Here is a 7,872-nt window from a genome sequence, read left to right as displayed (position 1 = left end):
GTACAAGCGCCGATATATATAATGGAGGGGGCAAAAGCACAAGGAAACAAAGGGGAACCGAATCGGAACGAAGATGTCCAAACGGGAACAAAGGGTAGAAGAAGCAGAGTGGTACCGAAGGTCATAAGGCAGGACCTGTGATACGTCCGAAAGGAGGTAGGGAGGGCGAGGCCCAGAGGGGCAGGAGGATGAGGAGAAGTGGGGATGATGACTAACTGGCTAGAATGGGAAGAAGCAGTAGTCCAAATAGGGATGAGGGGAAAACGCGAGAGATACATTACAGGCGGCAAAAGTGCCGAAGGCGATCCACAAAGCTCAGAGGTTGTGGAGCTTACGGAGGTTATGGGGGCGGGGTTGAAAGTCTGAGGAATATTGGCAATGGTGTTTACATAGTATGAGGTCACCAATGCAATGGACTAAGACTGAGGTGGAGTCAAAGTCCAAGGTAGGGACTATGACGGAGGCTCAGAGCAAAGGTACGAGCGGTTGCCCGAGTACAAAGTACGGGAAAGCGGAGGAAGGTCGTAACTTGGCAGGGGGTCGGCGGAAGAGTACCAGAGGGTAGAGAGAGGAGAAAGGGAAGAGAGAAGGAGTGGCAGAAAGGAGAGTTGTCAGGTCCGAAGGTGAGTATCGGAGCGGACGGGGGAAGCGTAGGAGGGTGATGGAAGGGTGGGGGTGTTGTGAAGGAGGAGCGGAGGAGTAGGAGGAGGAGTAGTAGGAGGGTGGCAAGAGGGGGTAGAAGGAGGTGTGTTGCCAGGACCGAAGCTGGGTATCGGAACGGGCAGCGGTAGGGTATGACTCCAGAGGTGGGAAAGGAGGAGGTCTGGAAGTCGGGTTGGGGTCAGGTATGCATGGATATGACAGATGAATGGGAACGAGAAATGGGTAAGAGGGGGTTAGCCGACTGAATGGTAAAAAGAAGATAGTCATGCTATGAATGGAAGGTGACTAATAAGTGATGACGTGAGTGGGGTGTCATATCCTGGAATCCCGACCCCACGCACTCCCACCACACCACACCTTCCTAACAACTTCACCATCCCCTACACCATGCCTCCCCACTCCCCAAGTCACCTTCCCTCCTGACTGTCTCAGCTCCGGTCTGGTTGCGGCACACCGAACCTTGGCCACTCCCATCCCGGAAGCTCAGTCCCTGTCAGGGCCCGGCCTCGGACTCGGAGGCTCCCTGACCTCAGCCCCCATCTAACCTGTCCTCACACTATGCAGGGCATGAGATGTATAGTAAAAGGAAAGAGAATATATACACTTGCCTATGCGGGGCATGAGATGAGAAGAAGGGTAAAGGTCTCATCTCCCTGCATGGTTGCTATATAAAGGAATGGGTCACATGCCCACAACTATACAGCTCTTAGAGTTGTGTAGTGTGACCCGGAGGGAACATCCAGGTGGCAGTGCCAAGCGTGGGAACGTTCTGGGCGAGTTGCTCGCCCAGAACTGTGGCTGTGACCCGTGGGAACATTCTGGGCGAGCTGCTTGCTCAGAAAGTTCCCACGCTATCCCGTGCGCGCGGATACACAACACAGAAAGGCAACAACAAGGCAACAATGAAGGAATGGAAGGAAGGGAATGGTTGGGGAGTCTGGGGCACCCTAGGGCAGGGTGCTGAACCCTGACAGTCCCAAGTCGGAACATTCGGAGACCCCGGATTTGCTCCGATATCCCGACGGACCTCCAACATCCTGTGACATGCCCTTAAACCATTCCTCCACCCATTTCATTTATTTGAGTCACCTAACATCCTTCGGATATGCAACTCCGCTTTCGGAGCTACCCGCATCCTTCGGTGATCTCCTGTCAGGGACGCGTCCGGGGTCGAGAGGGCCCGGGGGTAATATCCGGCACTGAGGCCGTCGCAGGGTGTGGAGCGGGCGTGCGTACTGGCAGGCCCGATCCGGGACAGTGGTCCCTGGCCACTCAGACTGAAGTGGAGAATGTGTTATTATTATTAAAGGGGAGAACTATACTACTTACCTGAAGTGGAGAATGTGAGAAGAAGGTTACTTCTTCGGTTCCCACTTCAGGTACATTTATGTACATGCGGCTTGAGTCACATGACAGGTGCCACGTTGTAGGCGGGATAATCGCCCACGCGCAGAGCCGGCTCGGATACCGGCTTCCAACATTCAGAAACCACTTTCATTCACGCGACGACTCGGTACAAATTTGGTATCCAAAAATAGTCCTAATTCGTACGATTCTGACGATACCAAGAACGTCCTAATCGGTGGAGATTTGACGGAGTTCTATATTGGACAGGTTAGGCACAGCAGGTCACGGGCATGTGCGGGCGTGGGAATCTCAAGCGGCAACCCAGAATTCCAGCCTCACTCGTTCCCACGGCGTCTAATAAATTGGTAAAAATGCTCATTGGCTGCGTGAGAGTTATCTCCGGCTACATTTCCAATTTAGGCTCTTAATTCCGTAAATCCATTGAGATATCGCTTATTTTCTCTTATTTTCATATTTCACCATCATTTCAGTTATTGATTGATATTCTTTTATTGATACTGTTACCCTTTTCTATTATTTCGCCTAATAAGGTATGCAGGTGCCATATGGTACCAATATTTCTCATCAATTATTCTAAAAATAATTGTTCCTTATATCCTGTACATACCGGATTTTGGAATAGAAGTTCTCCCCTCCCCCAAAATTCTCTAGGACGCGCTAGAGTTGGAGTGAGTGTGTGGAATCCAACAGTAGGAATAAGGGCAGCTGTCTAGCCCACAACGAGTGGGTAGTAGATTAGTTGAGCCCGGACCTTGCGGAATCCCGGAGAACCCACCACGGAGTTTTAGGATCGAGCATAGCGAAGTCAAGAGAGAAAGTAGAGGTTTTGGAGAGTTAGGCCCCACGAGCTTAGTCGGCATAGAGAGCTGCGAGCCCTCTTGCAACGTCATCCTTGGAGGCAGCCGCAGGCATCCGGGTGTCCCCGTGGGGGATCCCGAGAGCGTCCGCTGCATGCGCGTGTGCTGGGCACAGCGGGGAGCCGTCTGGGGTGTGTGGGCCGGATGGGTCAATAGTACATCGATACAAAGGAAGGTGGTCCGTGTAGATAGAAAGAAATAAACAGGAAGAGGAAGATGAGAAGAATGAAATAAAGAAAGGGGAAAGAAGAGGGAAAAGAAAGGGGAGGAGAGGGAGGAAGGAGGGGGGAGGGGGATAGACAGCGGGGAGCGGGTGTGGTGTGGCTGGGTGGGTCCGGGTGGGCCCGGGTCAGGCGGGTGTGCCCTGACATCACCCCCTCCTTAAGCCGCTTCACCTCGAAGCGGCCAGGGGGTTCGTTCTCTCCCTTCCTGGGGTGTGGGGGTGTGTTTGGTGGAACTCCTTGATCCGGTCAGGGGCATGGATTAGTTGGTCTCGGGGGAGCCATTCATTCTCTGAGTTCGGCCAACCCGCGAACTTTACTAAATACCAGAGCTTCCGGCGTAACCACTTAGAGTCCAGTATTTTTTCCACTTCATATTCCTCCTCTCCATCTACGAGTTCTGGGCCCGGGCGGGGGTTGGGGGGTCGTTCTGCGATCTCGTCCGGGTGGTAGGGTCTTACGTTCGTCACAGATACGACTGGGTGAATTCCCTTTTGCCGTGCGGTGAGCTGGAGCTTGACGGCAGCCGGGGAGATGACCTTGACAACTTTGAAGGGGCCTAGCCACTTATGGTCTAGCTTCTTGGTCGGGCGGTCAGTCGTATAGTTTTGGGCGCTGAGCCAGACTCGGTCACCCTCCTGGTACTTGGGGGCTGTCTCTCGACCTTGGTCGTACTAGTGGGCCATCTTGTCCGCTGCGTGCTCCAGGGCCGCCTTCGCCTCTTCCTGCATCTTCATCATCCTGGACGAGAAGGCGTTGGCGGCTTCTACCTCGGACGTACGTGTGGGCTCCGTCCCCATCCTGGGATGCTGCCCGGTGTCAAGCTCGAAGGGGTTTGATGGGTGGACGAGTGGACGCGGTTGTTGTAGGCAAATTCTGCCAGTGGGAGCCAGTCCGCCCAGTCATCCTGGTGGTGGTTGACGAACACCCGAAGATAGGCCTTGATTTCCTGGTTAACCCGCTCTGTCTGTCCGTCAGTCTGGGGGTGGTAGGGCGTTGAGGGGGTTAGCTTGACCCCCAGGAGATCTGCAAGTTCTTTCGAGAAGCGCGAGACGAAGGCGCTCCCTCTGTCGCTAAGGATCTCTTCCGGGAGCCCGTGGTGCTTCCAGACGTGCTCTAGGAAGAGCCGGGCGATACCAGCCGAGTCCACGGATGTCACGGTGGGGATCGCATGGATGCGTTTGGACAGACGGTCCACTACAACTAGGATGGCATTATAACCTTTCGACTCTGGGAGCTCTCCCACCATGTCTACCGAGATCACCTGCCAATGGTGGGTGGGAACTTTATTTGGGGTGAGCTTCCCAACCTTCCGTGCGGGGAAGGGTTTGACGCGGTTACAGGTGTCGCATCCACATACGTATCGCCCAACATATTCTGCCATCTGAGGCCACCAGTAGTCGCGGGAGACGAGCTCTAGGGTTTTCCATCGCCCTGGATGTCCCGTCGCCCGCGCGTCGTGGTGTAGCCGTACCAGATCGTGGCGGAGTTGTGGGTCTTTTGGAACGTACACCCTGCCTCGGTAGAGGACCAACTCTCCCTGTCTCTCCCACTCGTCCGACCTCAACGTTCCTTCTCCCAGTTCCCTCATGGCCTTTACCACCTGTTCGTCATGATCTCTCGCTCCTCGTACCCTCTCTAGGATATCCGCCTCCTCACCTTCCACTGAGACTGCTTCCGTCGCACGGGCCTCGAACCAGGCCGGTTGGAGGAGGGTCAGCCCCTCATTGTTGTCCCTTCCCTTCGGGTGGTCAGCACGGCGAGAGAGTGCGTCTGGTTTCCCCATGAGCTTCCCTGGGCGGTGGACGAGGGTGAAATGGAAGCGGGAGAGGAAAAGGGACCATCTGGCCTGACGTCGATTTAACCTCTGGGCCGTCCGGAAGTAGCCCAGGTTACGGTGGTCGGTGTAGATCTCGACCTTCTCCTCAGCACCTTCCACGAAGTGTCGCCATTCCTCGAGGGCTCGGACGATTGCAAGCATCTCTTTATCGTACACTTTGTAGTTGTGCTCTACATCCGTGAAACTTTTGGACATGAATGCTACCGGGTGGAACTCTCCATCCGGTTGGAGCTGGGAGAGGACCGCGCCGGTTGCAAAGTTGGATGCATCGCACTCGAGCCTGAAGTGGCCGTGGTCGGTAGGGAAAGAGAGGACAGGGGCTGTGGTGACGGCTTCTTTGAGGGCACGGAAGGCATCGTCTTCATCCGGGCCCCAGTTCCAGGTTTGGGTCTTCCGGGTCAGCCTGTGAAGGGGGCGGGCCTTCTCAGAGAAGTCTCTGATGAACCGGCGATAGAAGTTTACGAATCCTAGGAAGGATTGTACTTCTTTCACCTTGGTTGGGGGGGGCCAGTCGAGGACACCCTGGATCTCACCGGGTCCATCGCGACGTTACCCTCCGAGATAACGAGGCCCAGGTACTCGATCCGGGTTCGCTCAAACTTACACTTCTCTGGCTTGAGGAAGAGCCTCCTTCTCCTCAGCGTCTCTAGGACTTCTCGGACGACCCTTCGATGTTCCTCCAGGGTGGCCGTGAAGATCAGGATGTCGTCCATGTAACAGATGACAACCTCCCGGTCGATGAAATCCCTCAGGATGTCGTTCATCATGGTCTGGAAGGTTGCCGGGGAGTTACACAGGCCGAAGAACATCACCATGGGCTCGAACAGCCCCCGGTTGGTCACGAATGCCGCCTTCCACTCGTCTCCGTCCTTGATCCAGACGTTGTTAAACCCCCAGCGTAGGTCCAAGGCTGAGAAGTATTTGGCGTTGCGGAGGCGGGCGAGGACGTCTGAGATGAGGGGGAGCGGGTACGAGTTCTTCACCGTGATCTCGTTCAGCTTCCTGTAGTCCTGGACCAGGTGTAGGGACCCGTCCTTCTTCTTGACGAAGAAGACTGGTGCTCCCATGGGGGATTTGGACGGCTGTATGCGCCCGTTCTGTAGGTTCTCGCGTAGGAACTCGTCCAGTTCTTTCTGTTCCGGGCGCGAGAGTGGGAAGGTCTTCCCCCTGGGCAGTTTGGCATCCGGTACCAGGTCTATAGCGTGGTCCCAGGGCTTCCAGGGGGGCAATTGGTCAAAGGCTTCTTTGGAGAACACATCCCGGAAGTCCTGGTAGTGCTCTGGTACTAGCGTCTCAAACGACACAGGCTCAGCCTCCGGGTCGTGGGCCTCTTGGGCCATCCGCTGCGAGGGGGTCGTGGTGGCTCTCAGGTCATGGCCCCAGCTTGGGGGAATGATAGCAGCGTAGATCCCATCCCCAGGCTCCAGTACCGGGTCCTGATCATCTTGTATTCGCGGTTGTCTGCAGGAGGACAGGCAGCGGGACATGACAACTCTCTGTCGTACCCAGTCCACCTCTGGGTTGTGGTGCAGCAACCATGAGTGTCCTATGATGAGGGACTGGCACCCGAGATTTGCAACCGCGAAGCGTGCTCGCTCTGTGTGTCGCCCAAAGGTCAGGAGGGCTTCTAGCTCTTCTGTTATAGCTCCATTTTCGTTCGGGGTTCCATCGACATTACGGACGGGAATGAGCTGGGGAAGGGGGGTTGTCTCTAGGTTGTGCTTTCGGACGAACTCAGGGCTTACGAAGTTCCCGGTGGCTCCTGAGTCCAGGAGGGCTGATACAGATACCGACGCGAGGGAGGTTAGGGCGGTCAGTTTCACTGTGAGGTTAAGAGATCTGGGGGACTGCTTGGAAAGGACGTAAATGGCTGGGGGGGAGACTGCTACCTCGGGCGTTGCTGCCCTTGGGGTCTTCTCATTCTCACAGGTGGAGGATGCGTTTCTCCTCTTTTTCTTCGCGATGACTCGGTGAAACTTTGGCATTGGCGTTGGCTTACGCGCGCTGCGGTATTTACACGAGCTATCTTCTACGGGCAGCCGGGACGCATCCCTTACCGGTCGCCTGCTGTCAGGGACACGTCCGGGGTGGAGGGGGCCCGGCTGTAGCGCCCGGCGGAGGGACCCTCTCGGGGACAAAGTGGGCGCGCGTACTGACGGGCCCGATCTGGGACTGTAGTCCCTGGCCACTTAGACTGAAGTGGAAAACGTGAATTGTTATTAAAAGGAAGAACTACACTACTTACCTGAAGTGGAAAACGTGAGAAGAAGGTTACTTCTTCAGTTCCCACTTCAGGTACATTTATGTACATGCGGCTTGGGTCACATGATGGGTGCCACGTCATCTACAGAGAGGGCTGCAGCCATCCAGGTATCCCCGCGGGGGATCCTGAGGGCGTCTGCTGCAGGTGCGCATGCTGGGCGTAGCGGGAAGTCATCCGGGGTGTCCGAGCCGGATGGGTCAACAGTACAATGATACAAGGGAAGGTGGTCCATGTAAATAGAAAGAATAAACAGAAAGGGAGAGTGAAATAAGGGAGAAAGAGGAAAGAGGGAAGAGGGAGGACAGGGGGGAAGGGGAAGAGGGAGGAAGGATGGGTAGCAGGGAGCGGGTGAGCGGGTGAGCGGGTGAGGTGGGCCCAGGTGGGCCTGGGTGGAACTGGGTCAGGCGGGTGTGCCCTGACATCACCCCCTCCTTAAGCCGCTTCGCCTCGAAGCGGCCAGATGGTTCTCTCTTTCTCTCCCTGGGGCTTGGGGGTGCATCCTGTGGAATTCCTCGATCCGGTTGGGGGCATGGGCTAAGTGGTCCTGTTGGAGCCATTGGTTCTCTGAGCTTGGCCAACCAACGAACTTTACCAGATACCAGAGTTTCCGGCGTAGCCACTTAGAGTCCAATACCTTCTCGACCTCATACTCTTCTTCTC

This window comes from Cantharellus anzutake, assembly GCF_015039405.1.
Source record: "Cantharellus anzutake strain C23 chromosome Unknown EI90scaffold_97, whole genome shotgun sequence".
Classification (NCBI taxonomy): domain Eukaryota; kingdom Fungi; phylum Basidiomycota; class Agaricomycetes; order Cantharellales; family Hydnaceae; genus Cantharellus; species Cantharellus anzutake.
The sequence above is the reverse complement of the archived record's forward strand: the minus strand, read 5'-3'. Positions refer to the sequence as shown.